Source organism: Sus scrofa, chromosome 10, assembly GCF_054392235.1.
Source record: "Sus scrofa isolate SSC_HxYL_T2T_F1_AM1 chromosome 10, Sscrofa_HxYL_maternal_Yorkshire_Landrace_v2.0, whole genome shotgun sequence".
Classification (NCBI taxonomy): Eukaryota; Metazoa; Chordata; class Mammalia; order Artiodactyla; family Suidae; genus Sus; species Sus scrofa.
Genome location: NC_139392.1, coordinates 79783252 through 79809791, shown reverse-complemented (window position 1 = coordinate 79809791; position 26540 = coordinate 79783252). Strand labels below are relative to the sequence as shown.

The 26540-nt window shown below is 40.3% G+C and overlaps 1 protein-coding gene and 1 long non-coding RNA gene across 51 annotated transcripts in view; both read left to right on the top strand.

The window, feature by feature from the left end:
- The window catches only part of MLLT10 (MLLT10 histone lysine methyltransferase DOT1L cofactor), a 244119-nt gene that overhangs the window by 183706 nt on the left and 33873 nt on the right, over positions 1–26540 (top strand). The window lies entirely within an intron of this gene.
- Positions 11804–16377, top strand: LOC146399551 (uncharacterized). Its single transcript, XR_014818039.1, has 2 exons — positions 11804–14841; positions 15438–16377. It is a non-coding gene; the product is annotated as an uncharacterized LOC146399551 (long non-coding RNA).

Here is a 26540-nt window from a genome sequence, read left to right as displayed (position 1 = left end):
CCTTCTTGTTCTTTTTGATACAGTTATTAATAGGATTGTTTAATTAATTTCTTTTTCTGATAGTTTGTTATTAGTATATAGAAATGCAACAGATTTTTGTGTATCTATTTTGTATCCTACAACTTTACTGAATGTATTAGTTTTAACATTTTTTTGTGTATTCTTTAGAGTTTTCTATATATAATGTCATGTCATCTATAGATAGTGACAGTTTCACTTCTTCCCTTACAATTTGATGTCTTTTATTTTTGTTTTTTTTGCCTATTTGCTCTGGACTTATATCTTCTGTTGCAAAGACAAATTGGCACCTGGTGACATGATATTAGGCTATGAGGGGTTGAAGGAGAGTTGCATGGGCTTAGTTAAAAAAATCCATGTTTGTGTTTTCTCTTTGTTTAAGTGTCCTTTTTTTTTTTATATTTTTTTTGCTTTTTAGGGCAGTACCCATGGCATATGGAAGTTACCAGGCTAGGGGTTGAATCAGAGCTATAGCTGCTGGGCCTATGCCACAGCCACAGTGACTCTGGATCGGAGCTGTGTCTGCAACCTACACCACAACTGACAACAACACCAGATCCTTAACGCACTGAGTGAGGCCAGGGATAGAACCCACATCCTCATGGATACAGTTTGGGTTTCTTAACTGCTGGGCCACAAAGGAAACTCCCTGAAGTGTCTCTTTTTTTTTGTCTTTTTGCCTTTTCTAGGGCCACTCCTGCGGCATATGGAGGTTCCCAGGCTAGGGGTCTAATCAGAGCTGTAGCTGCCAGCCTATGCCAGAGCCACGGCAGCACGGGATCTGAGCCACGTCTGCAGCCTACAACCTACACCACAGCTCATGGCAATGCCGGATCGTTAACCCCCTGAGCGAGGCCAGGGATGGATCCCGCAACCTCATGGTTCCTAGTCGGATTCGTTATCCACTGCAGCATGACGGGAACTCCAAGTGTCCTTTTTTAAAAAACGGTGTAAAATACACATAACATAAAATTTACCATTTAATTTTTACTTAAAAAATTTTTTATAATAATTTTTATTTTTTCCATTATAGTTGGTTTACATTGTTCTTTCGGTTTCTACTGTACAGCAAAGTGACCCAGTCACTCACACACACACACACACACACACACACACACGTGTATATATACATACATTCTTTTTCTCACATTATTGTCCATCATGTTCCATCGTAAGTGACTAGACATAGTTCCCTGTGCTATACACTAGGATCTCAGGAGTTCTTATCGTGGCCCAGTAGCAACGAACCTGACTAGTCCATAACGTTGTGGGTTTGATCCCTGGCCTTGCTCAGAAAGTTAAGGATCCAGTGCTGCCTTGAGCTATGGCATAGGTTACAGACGTGTCTCAGATCCTGCGTGGCTGTGTCTGTGGCATAGGCTGGCAGCTGTAGCTCCAATTTGACCCCAACCCTGGGAAGCTGCATATGCCACAGGTATGGCCCTAAAAAAATTTTTTTTAATTAAAAAATAAAGTTTTTTTTTTAAACAAAATTTACCATTTTAACCATAAAATTAAGCATACAGTTCAGTAGTGTTAAACATATTCACATTGTTTTACAACCAATCTCCAGAATTTTGTTATTAAATAACAGCTCTCCATTTTTCCCTCCCCTTAGTCCCTCGCAAACATCATTTTAATTTGATTATATGAATTTAACTACTTTAGCTGCCTCATATGAGTAGAATCATACAGTGTTTGTCCTTTTTTGACTGGCTTATTTCACTTAGCATGTTGTCAAGCTTCATCCATGTTATATAGCGTGTGTCGGAATTTTCTTCCCTTTTTTTTTTTTTTTTTTTTTTTGTCTTTTTGCTATTTCTTGGGCCGCTCCCTCGGCATATGGAGGTTCCCAGGCTAGGGATCGAATCGGAGCTGTAGCCACCGGCCTACGCCAGAGCCACAGCAACGTGGGATCCGAGCCGCGTCTGCAGCCTACACCACAGCTCATGGCAACGCCGGATCGTTAACCCACTGAGCAAGGGCAGGGACCGAACCCGCAACCTCATGGTTCCTAGTCGGATTCGTTAACCACTGCGCCACGATGGGAACTCCGGAATTTTCTTCCTTTTTAAGGCTGAAAATATCAATATTGTAGTGTATGTATGTATCTATCACATCTTATCCATTTATCTGTTAAGGGACAATTGGAATGTTTTCACCTTTTGGCTGTTATGAATAAGCAACTCTGAACATGGGATGTTCAAATATCTTTTTGAATCTCCGTTTTATCCAGAAGCACAATTGCGGGATCATATATGGTAGTTCTATTTTTAATTGAGGTATAGTTGATTATTACATTAGTTTCAGGTGTACAACATGGTGATTCAAAAATTTTAGAAATTATACTCCACTTAAAGTTATTGTACATTATTGCCTGTATTCCCTGTGCTGTCCCATAGGTCCTTGTAGCTTATTTATTTTATACATTGTTAGGTTTTTAATGTTTGAGGAAGTATTATATTGTTTTCCATAGTGGTCGCACCATTTTACATTCCCACCAAGAGTGTACCAGGGTTCCAGTTTCTCAATATCGTTACCAGCAATTATTTTTTGCCTTGTTTTTTGTTTTTTGCTTTTTTAGGGCTGTACCTGCAGCATATAGAAGTTCCCAGGCTAGGGATTAGAGTGGAGCTGTGGAGCTGTAGCTGCTGGCCTATGCCACAGCCACAAAACAGCAAGGTGATCCAAGCCATGTCTGCAACCTAGACCACAGCTCCTGGCAACACCGGATGTTTAACCCACTCGCAAGGCTAGGTATTGAACCTGCATCCTTATGGATACTAGTCAGATTTGTTTCCTTTTTGCCACAACAGGATCTCCTTTTTTGCTTTTTTGATAGTAGCCATCCTAATGTGTGTTAGGTGTGTCAGGTGTTAGCTTTAAAATTTTTCATTCTTCATCATATTGAGCATCAGGCAATCAAAAGCTTGAGACTTTTCACTGGAGGATAGAAAAAGAATTTACACTTCATCTTATTCTCTGTGTTTGATTTCTATGACTGCTCTAACAAATTATCACAAACTTAAAACAATACAGATTTATTACTGACATTTCACAGTAAGCTATCCTTCTCTGGGTGCTTAGCTCAGATGCACTCGTGCAGTCTCTTTTGCCATTTAAGGTAACATATCCACAGGTTCTGGACATTAAGGCATGGACACTTTGGGGACGTGGGGGGCATTACTGTGCACACCACATCTACTCAAAACTGTTCTAACTGCTGTACTTAAGGACAGTATTACTTAAATCATTTCCAGGAGTAGACTTCATTAACACATATATTAATCGAATAATTTTGGGTTTAACACCTTTTTTGTTCATTTTCCCCTCTTAAATTACTAGTGGCTAGTTCTCCTTGCCAGTTTCAGGAGATAGTCAGGTATTGAGCTTAGTTGATTTTATTGCAGAGAAATTGTTGGCCACTCTATTTTGAAACTTTTTTTATATTTCATTAAAGCATTCTTTTTTTTACAATCTTAAAATACTTGAAATTTATAGACATCATGAATTCATAACTTTTGTAATATTGTACCATATTTCAGAGTTCCCGCTGAGGCACAGCAGGTTAAGGATCTGGTGTTGCCACAGCTGTGGTATAGGTCACAGCCGCAACTCAGTTTTGATCCCTGGCTGGGAACTTCCATAGGCTATGGGTGCAGCCAAAAAATAAATAAATAAATAAATAAATAAAAGAATGTGTGTGTGTGTGTGTATAGAGAGAGAGAGAACCATATTTTCATAGATACTTTTCAAATTTTATTATGAAAACATTTTTTTAATGACTTTTATTTTTTTCCATTATAGCTGGTTTACAGTGTTCTCTCTATTGTCTACTGTACAGCAAGGTGACCCAATCACACATACACATTCCTTTTTCTCACATTATTGTGCTTCCTCATAAGTGACTAGATATAGTTCCCAGTGCTATACAGCAGGATCTCATTGCTTATCCATTCCAAAGGCAGTAGTTTGCATCTATTAACCCCATGCTCCCAGTCCATCTCACTCCCTCCCCCTCTGCCTTCCTCCTGGCAACCACAAGTCTGTTCTCCAAGTCCATGAGTTTCATTTCTTTGGAAAGGTATATTTATGCTGTATATTAGTTCCCCCCCCCCCCCGGTTTTTTTGTCATGTCTGCAGCATATGGACATTCTGTGGCCAGAGAGCAAACCTGAGCCACAAAAGCGACAGTGCCAGATCCTTAACCCACTGTGCCATGAAGGAACTCCAGCACTGTTTGTAGATTTTTTTTTCTTCTTTTTTTTCTTTTTAGGGCCGCCCCTGTGGCATATGGAGGTTCCCAGGCTAGGGGTCGAATTGGAGCTGTCACCCCAGGCCTACGCCACAGCCACAGCCACGTCAGATCCGAGCCGCCCCTGAGACCTATATCACAGCTCACAGCAACGCCAGATCCTTAACTCACTGAGCGAGGCCAGGGATCCAACCTCATAGATGCTGGTCAGATTCATTCCCACAGAGCCACAACAGGCTCCACCTCCTAACCTTCGTTCTATTATCTAGTTTGTTCTCTAGATGCTACCAGAATCTGTGGTCTTTTTAAAAAATGCAAATGAGGAGTTCCTTGGTGGTTCAACAGGTTAAAGATTCTGCTTGGGTTCAATTCCTGGCCCAGGAACTTCCACGTGCCACAGGAGTGGCCAAGAAAAAGAAAAGATACAGATAAGACTGTGTCACTGTTTTGCTTAAATTGATTAAGGATTTTCTGGTATTTATGGGGTAAATTCGTATTCCTTAGGAAGGCGTAAGTTTTTCAGGCACCCACCTGCCTCTCTAGTCTCATTTGTTCTCTCTCACTTCTTTTTTTCTTTTTTTTTTTTGTCTTTTTGCCATTTCTTGGGCCATTCCCATGGCATATGGAGGTTCCCAGGCAAGGGATCAAATGGGAGCTGTAGCCGATGGCCTACGCGGGATCCGAGCCACGTCTGCAATCTCCTCCACAGCTCACGGCAACGCCGGATCCTTAACCCACTGAGCAAGGCCAGGAATGGATCCCGCAGCATCATGGTTCCTAGTCGGATTTGTTAACCACTGAGCCATGACGGGAACTCCCTGTTCTTTCTCACTTCTTGTTGTATAATTTACTCACAGTCTTCTGATAAACTGTTATCTGCAAAATCTGTTATTTAGATTTTGGTTGTATCTGCCGATGTGACTTTCTTCCTTTCTTTAATAAAGTAGAACTAAAACTAAGGTTTACCTTCTGTAAAATATTTTCTGACACCATTTGATAGAACTTTAACTGAAAAAAAGACAACAACAAGAACTTCTGGGTTCTTGTACATGGTGGTCTGATAGTTTTTTCATTCTGTTTCTTCTTTTTATGACAGTTGTTTTTGTTTCCATGATCTGTATCTTAGTCATATTTGTCTCACATTCGTGAAACATAAAAAAAAAAACAAAAAACTTCCATTAAAAAGCTGAGATTCTGAAGAGTTACAGACTGGATTATTTCATTATTTACTCTCTAGTATCTGATACATCTCAAAATGTTTTATTATACAGAACTTTATAAAATTAAAATTTACCGTTTCATTGAGATTTGTTTTGAAAAACTAATGAAATTTTAAGGACCAAAGAAATATTCTATTTTTAATAGTCATAGATGTCGAGTTTGAAGCATACATTTTGATTTGGTGTTCCTCAGAGAGGGTCTTAGGACTTAATGGTAGGGTGTTTTGTTTTTTTGGATGTGTAAAATATTCCATAAACTTTTGAAATTCATGTTCTTTGATAAAGAGATAAGAATATCATCAATACAAAGGAAAATATTTTTAGGTAAACACTTCACATATATATATTTTAGGGCTGCACCTATAGTATATGGAGGTTACCAGGCTAGGGTTGAATCAGAGCTGTAGCCGCTGGCCACAGCCACAGCAAGTCAGGCTCCAAGCCACATCTGTGACCTCCACCACAGCTCACGGCAATGCCAGATTCTTAACCAACTGAGTGAGGCCAAGGATCAAACCTGCATCCTCATGGATGCTAGTCAGATTTGTTTCCACTGAGCCACGGTGGAAACTCCTCACCAATATATTTTTTTAAAAATAGCCCCAGTGAGATGAGCAGAGAAATTTAGGAAACTTAAGAGTTGAAGAAGTAATATTAAAATTATTGATCTGACAGAGGAAAGAGAAACAGAACAGATGAGAGAAGGATATAATGTAAAAATCTTTTAGAAAATTTTGGAACCTTTTTTTTTTTCATTTGTTTAATTCCTCAATGAATTTATTACATTTAGAGTTGTACAATATTCATCACAATCCAATTTTATAGGATTTCCATCCCACAACCCCAGCCTATCCCTCACCCCCTAAACTGTAACCTTTGGGAACCATAAGTTTTTTAGTCTGTGAGGCAATATCTGTTCTGCAAAGAAATTCATTGTGTTCTTTTTCCAGATTCCACCTGTAAGTGATAGCATTTGATGTTGGTGTCTCACTGTCTGACTGACTTCACTTAGCATGATAATTTCTAGGTCCATCCATGTTGTTGCAAATGCTGTTATTTCTTTCCTTTTAATGGCTGAGTAATATTCCATTGCGTATCTGTATCACCTCATCTTGATCCACCCCTCTGTCGACGGACAGTTAGGTTGTTTCCACATCTTGGCTATTGAAAATAGTGCTGCAATGAACATCGGAGTACATGTGTCTTTGCGAGTCGTGCTTTTCTCTGGGTAGATGCCCAGGAGTGGGATTTCTGGATCAAATGGGAGTTCTGTGTTTAGTTTTCTAAGGACTCTCCATACGGTTTTCCACAGTGGTTGCACCACTTTACAATCCCACCAACAGTGTCGTAGGGTTCCTTTTTCTCCACACCCTCTCCAGCACTTCTTGTTTGTAGACTTTTGGATGCTGGCCATTCTGGCTGTTGTAAGCTGGTCCCTCATAGTGGTTTTGATTTGCATTTTTCTAATAATGAGTGATGTTGAACATGTTTTCATGTATTTTTTGGCCATGCGTATGTGTTCTTTGGAGAACTGTCTGTTTAGATCTTCTGCCCATTTTTTGATGGGTTTTTGTTTTGGTCTTTTTGCTATTTCTTTGGGCCGCTTCTGCGGCATATGGAAGTTCCCAGGCTAGGGGTCTAATCGGAGCTGTAGCCACCGGCCTACGCCAGAGCCACAGCAACTCGGGATCCGAGCCACGTCTGCAACCTACACCACAGCTCACGGCAACGCCGGATCATTAACCCACTGAGCAAGGGCAGGGACCGAACCCGCTACCTCATGGTTCCTAGTCGGATTCGTTAACCACTGCGCCACGATGGGAACTCCTGTTTGTTTTTTGATATGGAGCTGCAGAAGGTGTTTATAAATTTTGGTGATTAATTTCTTGTTAGTTGATTCACTTGCAAAGATTTTCTTCCATTCTGTGGGCTGTCTTTTGGTTTTGTTTAGGGTTTCCTTTGCTGTGCAGAAACTTTAAGTTTAATTAAGTCCCATTTGTTTATTTTTGTTTTTACTATCATTTCTCTAAGAGGTTATCTAAGAAGATGTTGCTGTCGTTTATGTCAGAGAGTGTTTGGCCTGTGCTTTCCTCTAAGAGTATTATACTATCTGGTCTTATATTTAGATCTTTAATCCATTTGGAGTTTATTTTTGTGTATGGTGTTAGGGAGTGTTCTCATTTCCTTCTTTTCCATGTGGCTGTCCTGTTTTCCCAGCACCACTTTTTTGTCTTTTTGCCATTTCTTGGGCCACTCCCACGGCATATGGAGGTTCCCAGGCTAGGGGTTGAATTGGAGCTGTAGCTGCCGGCCTACACCAGAGCCATAGCAACGCAGGATCCGAGCCGTGTCTGCGACCTACTCCACAGCTCTCGGCCAGGATGTGATCATTCTTAGAGAATGTTCCATGTGCACTTGAGAAGAATGTGTATTCTGTTGCTTTTGGATGGAATGTCCTATAAATATCTATTAAGTCCATCTTGTCTAATGCTTCATTCAGGGCCTGTATTTCCTTATTGATTTTCTGTCTGAATGATCTGTCCATTGCTGTGAGTGGGGTGTTAAAGTCCCCCACTATTATTGTGTTATTGTCAATTTGTCCTTTTAAGGTTGTTAGCAGTTGCCGTATATGTTGTGGTGAACCTATGTTGGGTGCGTAGATATTTAAAATTGTTATATCTTCTTCTTGGATTGATCCTTTGATCATTAGGTAGTGACCTTCACCGTCCCTTAAAATATTTTTTGTCATAAAGACTATTTTGTCTGATATGAGTATTGCTATTCCAGCTTTCTTTTGATTCCTGTTCGCATGGAATATTTTCTTCCATCCTCTCACTTTCAATTTGTATGTGTCCCTAGAAGGGAAGTGGGTCTCTTGAAGACAGCGTATACATGGGTCTTGTTTTTGTATCCATTCAGCCAGTCTATGTCTTTTGGTTGGGGCGTTTAGTCCATTAACATTGAAGATAATTAAATTGCAATAAGAACATACATATCAATAATTAATTGCTTTGGATTTGTTTGTGTTGCTCTTTTTTCTTCCCTTCTTCTCTTGTTCTGTCCTGTTGTGGTTTGATGACTCTCCTTAGTGTTGTATTTGGGTTGATTTTTCTTATTTGTTTGTGTGTCAATTGTAGATTTTTGGTTTGCAGTTATTCTGAAGTTTTGATATAGGAGTATATATATATATATACATATACACACACACGAGATTGTTTGCAGTTGTTGTTCTCTTAATTGCAAGTTCATCTCCAGTGTCCTGCATTTGTACCCTCCTCTTGTCATGATTTCTGATTTTGTTGGCATAATTGTGCATGGATGATTTCACATCTGTACTGTATATATATATATACCTTTACTGGTGAGCCTTGTCGTTTGTGGTGTTTTTGTTTCCTGTTGCAGCCTTTTCTTTTCTGCCTAGAGAAGTTCCTTTAGTATTTGCTGTAAAGCTCTTTGAGTGTTGCTGAGTTCTCTCAGCTTTTGCTTATCTGTGAAGGTTTTGCATTCTCCTTCAAATTCGGATGAGAGCCTTGCTGGGTAAAGCAATCTTGGTTGGAGGTTTTTTCCTTTCATCACGCTAAGTATATCATGCCACTCCCTTCTGGCCTGCAGAGTTTCTGCTGAAAAATCTGCCAGTAACCTTATCGGGGTTCCCTTGTATGTTACTTGTTTCTTTTCCCTAGCTGCTTTCAATAGTTTCTGTTTGTCTTTAATTTTGGTCAGTGTGATTAACATGTGCCTCGGGGTATTCCTCCTTGGGTTTATTTTACATGGTACTCGTTGTGCTTCCTGGATTTGGGTGAGTGGTTCCTTTCCCATGTTAGGGAAGTTTTTGGCTATTGCCTCCTCAAATGTTTTTTCTGTCCCCTTCTCTCTCTCTTCTCCTTCTGGCACCCCTATAATAGGGATGTTGGTGTGTCTTTTTTTTTTGTCTCTTTGCCATTTTCTTGGGCCACTCCGGCAGCATATGGAGGTTCTCAGGCTAGGGGTCGAATTGGAGCTGTAGCTGCCGGCCTACGCCAGAGCCACAGCAAGGCGGGATCCGAGCTGCGTCTGCGACCCACACCACAGCTCGCTGGCAATGCCGGATCCTTAACCCACTGAGCAAGGGCAGGGATCGAACCCTCATGGTTCCTAGTTGGATTTGTTAACCACTGAGCCACGACGGGAGCTCCCCAGATGTTGGTGCGTTTAACATTGTCCCAGAGTTCTCTGAGACTCTCTTGATTCGTTTTCAATCTTTTTTCTCTTTTCTGTTCTGCATCAGTAGTTTCCACTAATCTGTCCTCCACCTTGCTTACTCTTTCTTCTGCCTCCCGTATTCTGTTGTTTGCTGCTTCTAAAGAATTTTTTATTTCAGTTATTGTACGTTGCATCTCTTCTTGCTTAAGTTTTATATCTCTTTGCTCAGTGTTTCCTGTACGTTGTCCATGTTTGCCTCCCGTTTATTTCCAATGTCTTGCATCCTCTTTAGCATCAACAGTCTAAAGTCTTTTTCCTGGAGGCTGAGAATCTCCTGCTCACTTAGCTGATTTTCTGGGGACTTTTCTTTCTCCCTCATCTGAGTTATAGTTCTCTGTGTTTTCATTTTTACCGGTTTTTGGTGTGGTGACCTTTCTACAGGTAATAGAGTTGTAGCCTCTGTTCCTTCTGGTGTTGGCCCCCCTTGTGGCTGAAGTTGGTAGGGGGGCTTGCTGTAGGCTACCTGATGGGAGGGACTGATGCCTGCCCACTGGTAGGTGGAGCTGATTCCTATCCCTCTGGTGGGGTGGGTGGGGGGCTTTATCTCTGGTTGAGATTAGAGGTGGTTGTGTGCCTGGGGGGGGGGTGTCTTTAGGCTGCCTGTTTACTGAGGGGCAGGGCTGTGATCCCACCTGGATTGTTGTTTGCCCTGGGGCTTCTCAGAGCTGACTGATGGGTGGGGCCAGATTTTCCCAAAATGGCCACCTCCAGAGAAAGGCTTGCTGCTGAATATTCCGGAGAGCTTTGCTTCCAATGTCCTTCCCCCCCAACAAGCCACATTCACCCCTGTTTTCCCAGGAGGTCCTCCAAGAACTGCAGTCAGGTTTGACCCAGATTCCTGTGGAGACCTCGCTCTGCCCTGGGACCCAGTGCATGTGAAAGTCCGTGTGCGCCTTTTAAGAATGGGGTCTCTGTTTCCCCGAGTCCTGTGGAGCTCCTGCACACAAGCCCTGCTGGCCTTCAGTGCCAGATGCTCCAGGGGCTCTTTCTTCCAGTGCCAGATCCCCACACGTGGGAGGTTGATGTGGGGCTCACACCTCTCACTCCTATAGGTGAGTCTCTGTGAACCAGTTACTTTCCAGTCTGTGGGGCTTTCCACCCAGGAGGTATAGGGTTGTTTATATCATGTAATCGCCCCTCTTACCTCTTGATGTGGCCTCCTCTTTGTCTTCTGGAGGAGGATATTGTTTTGAAGGTTTCCGGTCCATTTGGCTGAAGATTGCACAGCTTTTGGTTGTAAATTTTGCTGTTTTTAGGAGAGAAGTTGAGCTCTAGTCATTCTATTCTGCCATCTTAGTCCCATCTCCTAGAAAATTTTGGATACTTTTAAGGCAATTTGGAAAGGCACAAAAGTCATTTGGCTACTTAAAAACAATATGTGGAGATTAACCTTTAAATAGATATCTGTGAAGTGAAGTGCCTTGCATTTCATAACATTTTGTTTTGTAGCAGTACCTTGGGACTAGCCAGCTTGAGTAAGAGTATTTAGAATTCATGATATTACTACAGTGTAAGTTTAACTTATCTGTTTCATTTAGTTGGTGCATTTAAAATCCTTTTAAAAAATTGTGAAACAGGTAGACAGGTATTGCAGTTTAGTTTTATAATTCGTTTGAAAACTAGCATATCATCAGCTTGGTTTTTCATCATCCTGTTTCAGGTATGATTTTGCTCTAGTGCTTTCTAGGTGGTTTAATAATTTATGCCATTTCTTTGTAGTTTTTCTTTCTCACTAGATTACAAGGCCATTTATCTTAAGCCTTGGGTTTTATTCTTCATTTCACTGGTATTTTAGTTTATCATCTAATATACTCTCCATAAATTTTTGTGTGTGTGTGTTTTTAGGGCTGCACCTGACGCATATGGAGGTTCCTAGCCTAGGGGTCCAATTGGAGCTGTAGCTGCCAGCCTACACCAAAGCCACAGCAATGCTGGATCTGAGCCCCTTCTGTGACCTACACCACAGCTCACGACAATGCTGGATCTTTAACCCACTGAGCGAGGCCAGGGATGGAACCCCTTTCCTCATGGACACTCGCTGTGTTCGTTAAACAATGAGCCACGACGGGAACTCCTTTTTTTTTTTTTTTTTTTGCCACACCCCCAGCATTCACAAGTTCCCCAGCTAGTCATGGAACTTCTGCTGTAGGAGTGACCCAAGCCGCTGAAGTGACAGTGCCAGTTCCTTAACCTGCTGTGCCACAAGAGAACTCTGACTCTCCATAAATGTTGAATGAATAAGTTGCTGTTAGTTGCCACACAGTCCTTGAATAGGTTTTATGTATTCCTAGTAGTGTGTTTATTTTCTTTGGGAATTAAAGTTTGTATTAGGCAGTCTTGTTTCTGTCAGAGTAGTAACTTAGTTCCTTGCTGCAGTAATGGAGTTCCTTCATGGGTTCATCTTGACAATTCTCACTTTTAATATACTTTTGAAATAGTGGATCAACGTGGCTAAAGAGCTTAGATCCATGTTTCACTGAAGTATATTGCTAATTGATTTCTGTGCCCCATTTACTGTGCTTTTAAATTTCCTTTAGTTATGAGGCTTATAGTTTGTCAGAACCATGCTCATTAAACAAGTCTCATTTGATGAAGGTGGCTCTTTCCACCCAAACGAAATGATTGTTACTTTTAGGTATATGTAATAACTTGAACATGTTTACTAGAAAAGCACTGTCCTTTTAGTGTACTTCAGAATAATGATTTACTGATTATTGTAGGAATAATAAATTAATAATGATACCTATATATGTAAAGATTATGCTTCTGAGCTATAGTATTTTCTTTCTTTTTTGTAGTTCTCATTGTCTCCTAAGAAGTTATCTCTCCTTTGTCAAGAGTACTGTCTATCTTTCATTGTATTTTCTGGCCTCTAACTAAATCAGTCACCAAGTGATACCTTTGTCCGTTTATTCATATTAAGTATAGTTGATTTACAGTGTTGTTTAATAAATTCCTGCTGCACAGCAAAGTGACTCAAACACACACACACGTAAATATATGTACACATATACACATACAAATTTGTTTTAATATTCTTTTCCATTATGGTATTGCCCAGGAGATTGGATATAGTTCACTGTGCCTTGCAGTAAGACTTTGTTGTTTATCCATTTTTAATGTAGTAGTTTGCATCTCCTAACCCCAGACTCTCAGTAGGACCTTGTTGTTTATCCATTCTAAATGTAGTGGTTGGAATTTCCAGTGTGGCTCAGCAGGCTAAGTACCTGATGTTGTCTCTATGAGGATGTGGGTTTGACCCCCAGCCTCACTCGGTGGGTTAAGGATCTGGCATTGCCCCAAGCTGCAGCATAGGTCACAGATGTGGCTTGGATACATTGTTGCCATGGCTATGGTATAGGCCACAGCTACAGCTCCAGTAGGACTCCTGGCCTGGGAACTTACACATTCCCCCAACTGTAGCTGTAAAAAATAAATGTAATAGTTTGTATTTACTGACTTCAAACTCTAGTCCATCCCTCTCCCTCCCCCTTTCTGCTTGGCAGCCATAAGTTTGTTATCTGTGTCTGTGAGTTTGTTTCTGTTTTGTAGATAGGTTCATCTGTGCCATATTTTAGATTCCACATATAAGTGATAGTCATGGTATTTGTCTTTCTCTGTGTGACTTCACTTAGTATTATAATCTCTAGTTGCATTTATGTTCTTTTTGTATAGCTGAGTAATAATTCCATTATGTATGGGTGTACCACATCTTCATATTCCATTTATCTACTGATGGACATTTCAGTTTTTTCCAAGTCTTGGCTATTGTGAATAGTGCTGCTGTGAACATATGGGTGCATATGTATTTTTGAAGTGTAGTTTTGTCCAAATATGTGCCCAGTAGTGGGATTGCTGGATCATATGATAATTCTCTTTTTAGTTTTCTGAACAACCTCTGTTCCGTTTTCCATAGTGGTTTTATCAACTTACATGCCCACTGACAGTGTAGGAAGGTTCCCTTTTCTCCACAGTTTCTCTAGCATTTGTTATTTGTAGACTTTTTGTTGATGGCCATACTGACTGGTGTGAGGTAGTACATTTTGTTTTGCTTTTCTCTGATAATTAGTGATGTTGAGCATCTTTTCATGTGCCTATTGGTCATGTGTATGTCTTCTTGGAAAAACGTCTATTTAAGCCTTCTGCCCATTTTTCACTCGGACTGTTTGTTTTTTTGGTATTGTTTTTGAGTTACATGAGCTATTTGTATATTTTGGAGATTAGGCCGTTATGGGTTGCATCGTTTGCAAATATTTTTTCCCATTCTATAGGTAGTCCTTTAATTTTGTTGATGGTTTCTTTTGCTGTGCAAAAGCTTGTAAGTTTGATTAAGTCCCATGTCTTTATTGTGTTTTTATTTCTATGGCCTTGGGAGACTGACCTAAGAAAACATTTTATGTCAGAAAATGTTTTATCTATGAATTGATATCTTCTAAATATTTTTTCTTTTTTTTAAGGTTTTTATTTTTTCTGTTGTAGTTGATTTATAATGTCTTGTCAATTTCTGTTGTACAACAGAGTGACCCAGTCATACATACACATACACACACACACACACACACACACACACACATACATGTTCTTTTTCTCACATTATTCTCCATGATGGTCCATCACAAGTGACTATATATAGTTCCCTGTGCTATATAGCAGGATCTCACTGCTTATCCACTCCAAAGGCAATATTTTGTCTAATTAATTAATTTGAAACTTCCTGGACATGACTTTTATATCTAATTTATTATTTTCACATCCCATCTTTCTTCTTCATGGCTCTAGGTTGGTTCAGATCCTTACTTCTTTCAGATTATCATATTAACCTCCTTTTGGTTTTGTCAATATACCTAGAATTGGTCAGGTGGGCTGACCCAAGGCAATATCTCGGAATTGAAGGTGGGAAAGAATGTCATTTAATCATGAATGATAAAAGTATAAACTGTCAAGAATGCCAAATGTTGCTTATCTTATTCTTCTTTCAAGTAATCTTGGGGAAACAGGTCACAATTGAGGAATTACTTGCTTACTGAATCTGATAATAGAATAAGGAGTTAGAACATTTTTAAAGATGATCATCATGTTAATAACATTCTTTTTCTTTATAATGCAGCTTTTTACTTTGTAGCTCTCTTTCACATTAATATCTAGTCATGTGTTACTGAAACTGTGAATCCAAACTCATCTTCTTGGTTAAACCTGGAGTTAAAAGACCATGTCTTATGATGAGCTATTTCTATAGATGGCTGATATTACTTGTTTTACATTTAGATGGCATTTTATTTTAGGATATCTGAATTTATGTATGTACCTATTCCCAACAGGATGGTATGTTTATACAATAACAACTTAGTATTTGGAATTATGCTTCTCAGATTTTTCTCCATCCTAATATTAGGAGCAACTAATATTTTTATTCAAAATATGTATTAGGAAACTTACTTTGAAAATTGTTTCTGGGTTTATCAAGATTTAGAGCCTGGAGTTCCCGTCGTGGCACAGCAGAAACAAATCCAACTAGGAACCATGAGGTTGTGGGTTCGATCCTTGGCCTCACTCAGTCGGTTAATGATCGGTGGTTGCTGTGAGCTGTGGTGTAGGTCGAAGATGCAGCTCGGATCTGGCATTGCTGTGGCTCTGGTGTAGGCCGGCAGCAACAGCTCCAATTGGACCCGTGACCTCGGAACCTCCATATGCTGCAGGTGCAGCCCTAAAAAGACAAAAGACAAGACAACAACAACAACAAAAAGAATGTAGAGCCAAAAAATCCTTAATCCACTTTGGCAACAATAGAAAATATGATCTACTACCCAGATCAATCCTATAGGAACTATGGAGAGAAAAGAAATCAGTGTAATAAATATATAAAAGACATGAGGGAAAACAATAATTTGAAATAAAATATTATAAAGAAGTAAGTATGGCAGTTCCCGTCATGGCTCAGTGGTTAACAAACCCAACTAGTATCCATGAGGACGTGGGTTTGATCCCTGGCCTTGCTCAGTGGGTTTAGGATCTGGTTTCGCTCTGAGCTGTGGTGTAGGTCAAGACATTGCTTGGATCCAGCGTTGCTGTGGTGTGGCATAGACCAGCAGCTACAGCAGGGATTCGACCCCTAGCCTAGGAACCTCCATATGCCTCAAGTGCGGATCTAAAAAGACAAAAACACAAACAAACAAACAAACAAAAACCAAAATAGAAGTAAGTATGGAAGGCTCAGGTGTGGAAGATTGTAATGGTTGAAGTAAAGAACTCAGTGTATGGGATAAATAACACTATAACACTGTGCATATAGTTGAGGAAGAAGATAATTAATGAGTAGGTCAGTTTAAGAAAATCCCTAGAGAGGAGAGGATCTATATATAAAAAATAAAAACTATGTAACATGAAAGATAGAAGTAGAATTCAAATAACAGGAGCTCCAGAAAGGGAGAGAGAGAGAAATGGAGAGGAGGAAATACTGGAGGTAAATTTCTTTTTTAAAAAACAAGATAGATCTTAGGGAGTTCCTTGGTGGCGTAGTGTTTAGGACTCAGCATTTTGACTACTACGACCCAGATTCAATCCCTGTCTGGGAACTGAGACCCCATATCAAACAGCTGCATGCTGCAGCCCACCCCCCACCTCCAAGTATGTGCAAAAAAGAAAGATCTTGGATTGAAATAGTCCATAGAGTGCCAAAGGAAAGAGAGTGAGGGAAAAATCCTCATCTGGATGCATTACAGGGGAATTGAGGAATACCAAAGACAAGGAAAGAATTTCCTTGTGTTTATGGTGCTCAGATTCTTGTTGGAAGAGTCAAAAATGAATAATTACAGAATAAAATGTTAGACAAAATGATCATAGTGGTTATGTTAAATTGTAAATTTAAGAGTTTTTATCTTCATTTTCTAAAACTTAATATGGTCATTACTTTTATATCTTTATTTAAATCACAAAAAAAATCTTTAATGAAGAATGGCAGGGAGTTCCCATCGTGGCGCAGTGGTTAACGAATCCAACTAGGAACCATGAGGGTGAGGGTTCGATCCCTGGCCTTGCTCAGTGGGTTAAGGATCCGGCGTTGCCATGAGCTATGGTGTAGGTCGCAGGCGCGGCTCAGATCCCGTGTTGCGGTGGCTCTGGCGTATGCTGGCAGCTACAGCTCCTATTGGACCCCTGGCCTGGGAACCGCCACGTGCTATGGGTGCGGCCCTAGAAAAGGGAAAATAAACCAAGAATGGCAGGTTTGTTTTAATAGCTGCCACATCTAATAAGATTGTGTTCTTCGTTTTAATTGGCAATTTTTTCCCTTTAATTTCCTTAAGCTAAAGAAACAAGAAAAAAAATCATGTCATGAACTTGATGATGTTTCTCATCTAGGCTTATGATTGATACTAATTTAGGTGTGTCTTATCTCTTCTTAGTGAAGTACTCTCCTTCATTAACGTGACCACCTATTTTTTTATTCTAGTGTTTCTAGAGAGAAAATTGCACCATGTACAGATGTTTATCATTATAGATTAATGATATTAGCATTGACTATATTTAAATTGATTGGTAGTGTTAATACATGTCTCTCGGAAACTTGCTGACTTTTTGCCGCAATTGTTTTTTTTTTTTCCCAACTGTTCTTCCCCTTTCCCCTTTGTGGGGTCTTTGGGGGTGGAATGGGGAAAGATGATTAAGCTTTCCCTAAAAGTGTAGTCTTTGGAAAGTTTAAACTATATGAAAAAGGTGTCATCAGTTTCAACTGTCCCTCCACTGGATACCCAAGGTTTTGTCTCTTTTCCTCCTGGGCATTAAAGCCAATGACACAGATTTGGCTTCTAGATTTCTGACACATGCTGGCTGCTCTAGAGTAGCTGTTAAAGCTTTTCCACTTCACTTTGACCCCTAAGGTTTTTTTCTGACTTTCTTGTGGGCTCAGCTATTCATTTTAGGTAATTTTTAACTTAGGAAGGTTTTTACGTTGTCCAGTCTTCCTCATTGTCAAAAACAGAAATTCCCCGTTGATTGGTTTTTTTTTTTCCTTTAAACCAATGCTTACTCCACTCAGGTCAGGAATAGCTTTCACATTGCCAAGTCCAAGTGGGTATTTCTCAGGTTTCATCTTACATGACCATCTTTTTTTTTTTTTTTTTTTTTTTTTTGGTCTTTTTAGGGCCGTACCCACAGCATATACAAGTTCCCAAGCTATGGGTCAAATCAGAGCAGTAGCCGCCAGCCTACCCCACAGCTACAGCAGTGTGGGAGCTGAGCCACGTCTGTGACCTACACCACAGATCATGGCAACATTGGATCCTGAACCCACAGAGCAAGGCCAGGGATCGAGCCCCGGTCCTCATAGATACTAGTCTAGTTCATTACCGCTGAGCCACGACGGGAACTCCTTACATGACTTCTTTCCCCCTCCCCTAACTTGGTTGTCCTAGTGTTTTGACCATTTCTTTTAGTGTTCTTGTGGCTTCTCCTTTATCCTTATTTAGTGTTGAAATTCCCTGGGGCTCAGTCCTGAGCATCTGCTTTTCTCACCAAATTAGCTGCTTAAAATCTTTTGTCTAAAGTATTGCAGTAGGAGTTCCCTGGTGCAGTAGGTTAAGGATTTGGCATTGTCACTGCAATGCCTCTGGTTTCTGCTGTGATGCAGGTTTGATCCATGGTCCTGGAACTTCTGCATGTTGTTGGCGTGGTTTTAAAAAAATGCTCTAATGGCTTTCCATTACTATGAAATTGGTAAGTCATTTATGGCCTACAAAGTTCTGCCAGAACTGGCTCTTGCACTGACTTCTAGCTTCATTTCTGAGCATCTTCTTTCTTTGCTTATTATAAGACATTGGCTGTATCAGTTAGCACTCATTATACATAAGCCACAGAAGTAGATTCTGTCAGATTTAAGTAAAAAAAAATAATTTATTGGCTATGTAAAGTCATTTTATTTATTTATGCATGCATGCATGCCTGAGCTTGTGGCATGTGGAAATTCTTGGGACGGGGATCAAACCTAAGCCACAGCTGTGACACAGGCCACAATGCCAGACCCCTTAACCCACTGCACTGCAAGGGAATTTCCATATACAGTTATTTTGGAGAATTAATAAAAAAGCCTTATTCTAAACCTCTGGGAGGAGAGAAGGATAGTTTCAAGGGCCCGGTGATCAAGAACTAAGAGACTCCTAGTATTATTACCATTAGACTGACTTAGGTCTGACCGTTCTCTGCCCTTGTGAGCATATATTCAAGGTGTAAGCTCCTAGGAGAAAAACTTCACCTCACGTTGGATCACATGTTCATGCCTGGGCCAAGAGTGCATGAAATGGAAAAGGGAGTGCTTCCCCGATAGAAAATAAGGTGCTATTAGAAAAGAAATGGGGAGTTCCCCTCATGGCGCAGTGGTTAACGAATCCAACTAGGAACCATGAAGTTGCGGGTTTGATCCCTGGCATTGCTCAGTGGGTTGATGATCCGGTGTTGCTGTGAGCTGTGGTGTAGGTCGCAGAGGTGGCTCGGATCCCGCGTTGCTGTGGCTCTGGCGTAGGCCGGTGGCTACGGCTCCATTTGGACCTCTAGCCTGGGAACCTCCATATGCCTCGACAGTGGCGCAAGAAATGGCAAAAAGACAAAAAAAAAAAGAAAGAAAGAAAAGAAATGGGAAAGTGCTAGGCAGGTAAAAAACAGAAATGGCCCCTAAGAATTTTTAGTTTAACCAAAAAAAAAAAAAAAGGAGTTCCCGTCGTGGCGCAGTGGTTAACGAATCTGACTAGGAACCATGAGGTTGCAGGTTCGGTCCCTGGCCTTGCTCAGTGGGTTAAGGATCCGGCGTTGCCATGAGCTGTGGTGTAGGTTGCAGACGCAGCTCGGATCCCACGTTGCTGTGGCTCTGGCATAGGCTGGCAGCTACATCTCCAATTTGACCCCTAGCCTGGGAACTTCCATATGCCGCGGGAGTGGCCCAAGAAATAGCAAAAAGACAAAAAAAAAAAAAAAAAAAAAAGAATTTTTAGTTTATGTTTCAGTTCCCAAAGGCCTACCCTGTAGTGCTGATCGTAATAAGTTCCCCCTCATACTCTGCCATAGCACATTGTACTTTTTCAGCCTAGCACTGATCCTTGTGATTGTTAATGTGTGGCTCTTTCACTTTTTAAGCTCCATGAGTACAAGGATGCTATTTTCTTGTGTCTGGGCATAATAGGCACATAGATATTTATAGAATATTGTAAAATCAGGTTGGCTCTACAATATTCAGTTGATATCAAAATGATATTAAAATATTTTATAATGAAAGCAGAAAATACGTATGGTGTAAGAGTATTAAAAAATTTATACCCACTATATAGGCAGCTATATGAAGCAAAACCAGAAACTGTGCACCAAAAAAGTTTGAAAATATGTAAAAATATGAAGTGTTTATGGTTGATTTTCTCTTACCTTTTCATCTATTTAAAATTTTTAATAACAAATCTGTGTTGTTTTTATAGGTAAATTCAAAAGAAACAATACATAATGAACAAAGTTGTTCATCTCTGTGTAAAAATAGAACAGCCTGAGCAGTAGTTAATACATGCCTGAAGAGATTTGGGAATGCCTGTTTTACATCAAAATGTTCACTTTATTTTCTCTAAATTTTTTACCCTAAGTAATGAATGTGTTAATCATTTGGGGATATATTCCACAATCTAGGAAGGAAAAGCCAAAATAATATCTGGAGCTCCTGCTGTGGCACAACTGCATCAGCAGTGTCTTGGGAACACTGAGACATGGGTTTGATCTCCAGCCCAGCCCAGTGGGTTAGGATCTGGCATTGCCACAGCTGCCGCTTATTTCTCAGCTCTGATCTGATGATCCCTGGCCTGGGAACTCTATATGCTTCGGGGAAGCCAAAATTAAATAAATAAATAAATAAAAAGGAATAGCCTAAGTGTTTATTCATTAGTTTCTACCAAAGGGTAGAAACATAGAGGCAACATTAACAACAAGTTCCTATTGTGGCACAGCAGAAACAAATCTGACTAGTATCCATAAGGATGTGGGTTCAATCCCTGGCCTCACTCAGTGGGCTGTGGTACAGCTCGCAGATGTAGGTCTGCAGCTCAGACCCCGAGTTGCTATTGCTGTGGTGTGGGCCAGCAGTTGCAGCTCCAAGTCTCCGGGAACTTCCATATGCCACAAGTGTGGCCCTAAAAAGAAAACGAAAACTTTCTCTTACTGTATATATTATCCCGTTTCTTTTAACAATAATAGATATTATTACTCCTTTATATAATATGGCTACTGTTTATCAAATGCTTACTATGTGGTAGGCAGCATACTAGTAATTTGCTTTGTGTGTGTGTGTGTGTGTGTGTGTGTATTAGTGAATCCTTACACCAGCCCTATGAAATCATTAGTACCATTCTCACTTTATAATGAGGTGTATATTAGATTCAGAGGTTAAGTTATTTGTATGAGGGAGCTAGGTTTGGACTTTTAACTACTTTCATACTGTCTTAACCTCTAGAAAAGAATATGAAGTCTCTTGGGATGTGGTTTAGGGATAATTTAACAGACTTAATTATTTACTTGGTCTAATATTCCTCAAGGTTATCCTATTCATTTAATCTGGTTCTTTGCTGAACAAGTATCTCAGTGTGGTATTGATTTGGCCTCTTAGACTGAAACTGCAAAGCAGGAACTCTGGTTGGTGAACACTAGTATTTCTGTCCCTGGACAGTTGCACTTGTATCTTCTGTCTCAATTTCATATAACTGTGTTGGGCGCACTAATAAAAGCTTAGATCTAAACAATGATTTCTTGGCTCTGCCCACACTATCCTGTTCTTCCTAAGGTCATCATCTGTCTCTGTGTTACTAAATGCAGTGAGCATTTTCATTTTGTGTTTTTTTCTTTTGTTTTGTCTTTTGGGTTTGTTTTTGCGCCTGCAGCACATGGAAGTTCCTAGGCCAGGGATCAAACCTGAGCCACAGCAGTGACAGCACTGGATTGTTAACCTGCTGCACCACAAGGGAACTCCTATCATTCTGTGTCTTAATTAGTCTTTCAGCATCATTTGATACAGTTGATAGTCTCCCCCCCAATATTTGGACTTTCTTTTCTTGGCTTCAGTGATGCTGCACTCAGGGTTTTCTTCTTACTTTACCCATCTCAATTTTCTTTACAAATTCCTCTTCCACTAGCCATCTTTTTTTTTTTTTTTTTTCTTTTTTCTTTTTAGGGCCGCACCTGTGGCATATAGAGGTTTCCAGGCTAGGGATCCAATCAGAGCTACAGCTGCCGGCCTACGCCACAGCCACAGCAATGCCAGATCTGAACTGCGTCTGCAACCTACACCACAGCTCACTGCAACGCCGGATCCTTAACCCGCTGAGCGAGGCCAAGGTTCAAACCCACAATCTCATGGTTCCTAGTTGGATTCATTTCTGCTGAGCCACGACGGGAACTCTCCCACTTGCTATCCTTGAAGTGCTGAAGCTTCAGGACTTAGTCCTAGGCCAGCCTTTTTTTTTTTTTTTTTTTTTTTAAATAAGTTCACTCTTCCTGTTCCAGTTGCCACATCAGTAAGTGGCACTACCCAGAAGCTGGGATTGATGCATAATACTTTACTTTATCTACCAAATACAGGTTACCAAGTTTAGGTGATTCTAACTTCTAAATGCACTTCAGGTTCATCTGTCTCCTTGGTCAGTTACACAACTACCTTAGTTCAGAGGATCATGATTTTCATGTAGATTATAGCCTCCTGAATGATCTTTCTGTTTCTCCTTTTCCCCTCTTCCTATTCATTTGCTACAAAGCAGTTAAAGGGGTGATATTTTTAAAAACTGGTTCTTGCTATTTGCCTTTGGTGTCTCTCTGTTGATCTTAACATAAATTCTAAGCAGCTCTGCATGGCCTACAAGGCCTTTAAGGTCTGCTCCTTCCCCTCTAACCTTGTCTTCCAACACTCCCTGCACTATGCTTTAACCATATTACCTTTACCCCCCACCCCCTTGTCCTTTGAACAAGCTTTTTTACTTGTTTGGTTAACCTAACCTTTAGGTCTTGGTATATCATTTGTTCAGACAGGTCTTTTCTGCTTCTTAATTTTTTACTCTCATGACACTCTTTTCTCTTCCATCATAGCACTTGCCACAATTTATAGTCATGTGTTTGTTTTACTGTTTGCCTCCCTAGTTAAATTGTAAATTCTTGGAGAGTAGAGATCTTTTCTGTCTTGTTCCCTACTCTATTCCCTGTTCCTAGCGCAGTGCCTGTTTTTCAGTAGATATGAAATAAATATGTCTTGGGTGGATTGATAAATGAATCAGTGTGTCACTGCCACCCTCTGTATCACTCTGCATCTTTATTTCTACTCTTTCCTGAACAGGTGAATTTCAGGGTATTTTCCTAGAGCTTGTGCATTAGAGGATTCAGTTCTGTTTAATATGATGAATGGCACCTTAATTTGGATTAAAATAACATATAACTGTAAAAGATGGAAACAGAGCAAAAATAAATAGCAAGCAGGTACAGAACAATCTAAGGAGGATTATTTGACTTGTGAAAAAAAGATCTAGAGATCTTAGTGAACGGTTCATGCTATACCAGTCATACCTGAGGTCTGAGGGAGTTGAGGTGAGCCAATGATCTTCATTTTCAAAAATATTTAGAATTTAATGTTTTCTTACCGTGATAGAAAAGGAGAATTTTGATTTCTTCTGTTTTACTGCAGTAACCTGAGAACCACAGTTTCAAAGTGTGATTGCTGCCTATTTGTTTAGCTGTGCAATTTCCCATTTAAGTACACATTAATGCGGTATAAAAACAGATTCAGGTTTAGAGATTGAAAGTCCTCAATCACCAGTTTTGCTTATCAGTATTATACTTTCATGGCATATTATTGCATGTGGTAATGGTATTTATATTTTTCAAAGCATAGTAGAGACATTAGAGGATCTGACAATTAAAATACTATATTTTCCTGACTTAGAGATAATTTTTAACTAGAGCACTAACTCCAAAATAGCTCTTGCTACTATTTATGGAAACTTACTGTGTATTAGGCATTGTTAGAGCCTTTACATGGGTATTCTCAAATGAAAGCGTTTAAGGTACGGAAAGAACAGTATGGAGGCTCGGAAAGGCTAAAAGTAAGATCACATGGTTGGGAGAGCCAGGACTTTTCTGAGTCAAAAACTTGGGCTGTTGTGATTTCAGCCTGCTGCCTCCAGCTCTCTTTTGTCTTTTAGTTTTAGGAATTGGAGATTCCATGTATAATACGCTTTTCACCTAAAAAAAAATCAGCAGTCTACCTTTTAATGTACTTTGAAAAAGCTGAGTTCAAGTACTTCTCTCTGGAACTCCTCCAGCCCAGTCTCTTCTCTGAACTTAAATTGTTATTCATGTCCTAAGTCCTTCTTATGGTACCTGGCATTTCCCTCTTGTATCCTAGTAGCTTATGAATACTTATTAGCTCTGCTTTGAGACTATAAATTCTTTGAAGGTAGAATTCCTTTCCCTTCTTTGCCATCTTCACTGCCTTTTTTATAATAAGAACCTCAATAAATATTTGTTGAATGAACTATGAAGTAAACAACCTAAAATTTTTTCTCATCTATGTGCCTGTCCTTTGGAATATAAGGTTTATAAATGTTCATTTTATTTATGTGCTCTTTTCTGTCCTCCTAGAAGGGTTGTCTTGCCAACATTGCTTGTCATATTTCCTGCCTCCTTTTTCTAGCCCAGCCTTTTTTTTTTAGCCCAGCCTTAAATGACCAATAGAATCATGTGATCTTTTCCTTTGAAATTCTCTTAAGTGGTTTCCAGGATTCTCTCTCTTAATTTCCTTATTTTGTTCTTTGTGGTCTTTCTTTGATTACCCTTTAAATGGTAATGTTCCCCAGGTTCTGTTTTTAGTCCTCTTCTCTTGATCATACTGAGAACTTCCTTGGGTGATCTTCTTTTTCCATTTCTTGCCTTTGACTAGCCTCCGTATCACAGGTTGTTGATCAGATACTCACAGGGGCAAGATGGCCAACATAAATGAGTGAAAAAGAGGTGCAGAGTTGGGAATAGTGGGAACCTGGTGAAGTAAAGAATCAATGCTGGGAGTTCCCGTTGTGGCGCAGTGATTAACGAATCGGACTAGGAACATGAGGTTGCGGGTTCGGTCCCTGCCCTTGCTCAGTGGGTTAACGATCCGGCGTTGCCGTGAGCTGTGGTGTAGGTTGCAGAGGTGGCTCGGATCCCACCTTGCTGTGGCTCTGGTGTAGGCCGGTGGCTATAGCTCCGATTCGACTCCTAGCCTGGGAATCTCCATATGCCGCAGAAGCGGCCCAAAGAAATAGCAAAAAGACCAAAAAAAAAGAAGCAATGCTGTGTCCAGAGCTCCACTGAATTGTTGCTGTTGACAGAACTTCAGGCTTTTCAGAAGAAATTAGCATCTAGACTTTTTAATGAGAAGTTTCCATGTTTCTAAATATGAACTAGTTATTAACAGTCCAAGAGGAAGCCTTTTTGAGTTTTCCCATTTGCTTATTCTTAACTTTGATATTCTTCTGGCTCCTGATTTGTGTATCTCCAGGCCTGATTTTTTCTGCTGGGCTCCTGGCTCATTCAATTTGTTGTAAATGATCTGAGTTCTGTGTCCCGCAGGTGTCTCAAAGACCAGGATGATCAAGCTGAACCTCAAACATGTAATTAGGAGATGATTTCAGTTATAAAGTCAGATAGCTATGAGTTTGATTCTTGGTTTTCACCATCTTCTAGGTCACTAAATAGGTTACTTTCTTCAGGCTTCTTTTTGCTCATATGTAAAAGGGGAGCAGTAGTTACCTCATTGTCTGCTCTGCCTGCGTGACCAACACACAGTAACAGGTGGATGTTCTCAGTGACCTACACACAGTAACAGATACTAGATAATCTGTCGCTGTTCCTGCCTCAGCGAGTGCTGTCACCACTCTCACACTTGGAGAGTCATTCTTGACTCTTCCTTCTCTTTTATTCTTTGAGTCTCATTAGTTACCATTCCTATGAGCATTGTCTTTATAATATCTTCACACTTGCTACCTTAAGTTTGTTTTTGTTAAAAATGATATTATTTTTGCTTATCAGTATCCTTGTAGCAGCCCTTAGCAGCTTTCTCAGTCTCTGTTGAAATCCCTCCCCAGTCTGTTCTCAGCCTTGTGCCAGAGATTGGTTTTGCCTAAGCACCAATCTGATCACACTAAACTTCTAGTTAGAATCCTTTAGTGGCTTCCTGTTATCTCTAAATTTCTAACTTTGGTTAACATTTTAACTTTTAGTATTCTTGATCTGACTCCTGCTTATTTTATGGCCTCATTTCTTGCTTAAGCTACACAGACAGTACTTTTTTAAGTTTTCAGAATCTACCCTGCTCTCTGTTGCATGTTTCTTCCTCAGACGCCTTTCACCTCTGTTCTGCAGCTCCCTTAGAAATTAGCTTTGTGGAGTTCCCGTCGTGGCTCAGTGGTTAACAAATCCAACTAGGAACCATGAAGTTTCTGGTTTGATCCCTAGCCTTGCTCAGTGGGTTAAGGATCCGGCATTGCCGTGAGCTGTGGTGTGGTCGCAGACGCAGCTTGTATCCTGCGTTGCTGTGGCTGTGGTGTAGGCCAGCGGCTATAGCTCTGATTAGAACCCCTAGCTTGGGAACCTCCATATGCCGCGGGAGCAGCACTAGAAAAGGCAAAAAGACAAAAAGAAAAGGAAATTAGCTTTATACGGCACCTATCTCTCCCAGTAAGCTTTTTGACCCCACCTTCTGTCCCTCCAGGTCCTGTTTAGATACCTCTCTTCATGCATAGCCTCTCACCGATGTCTCTGTCTTAGTGCTC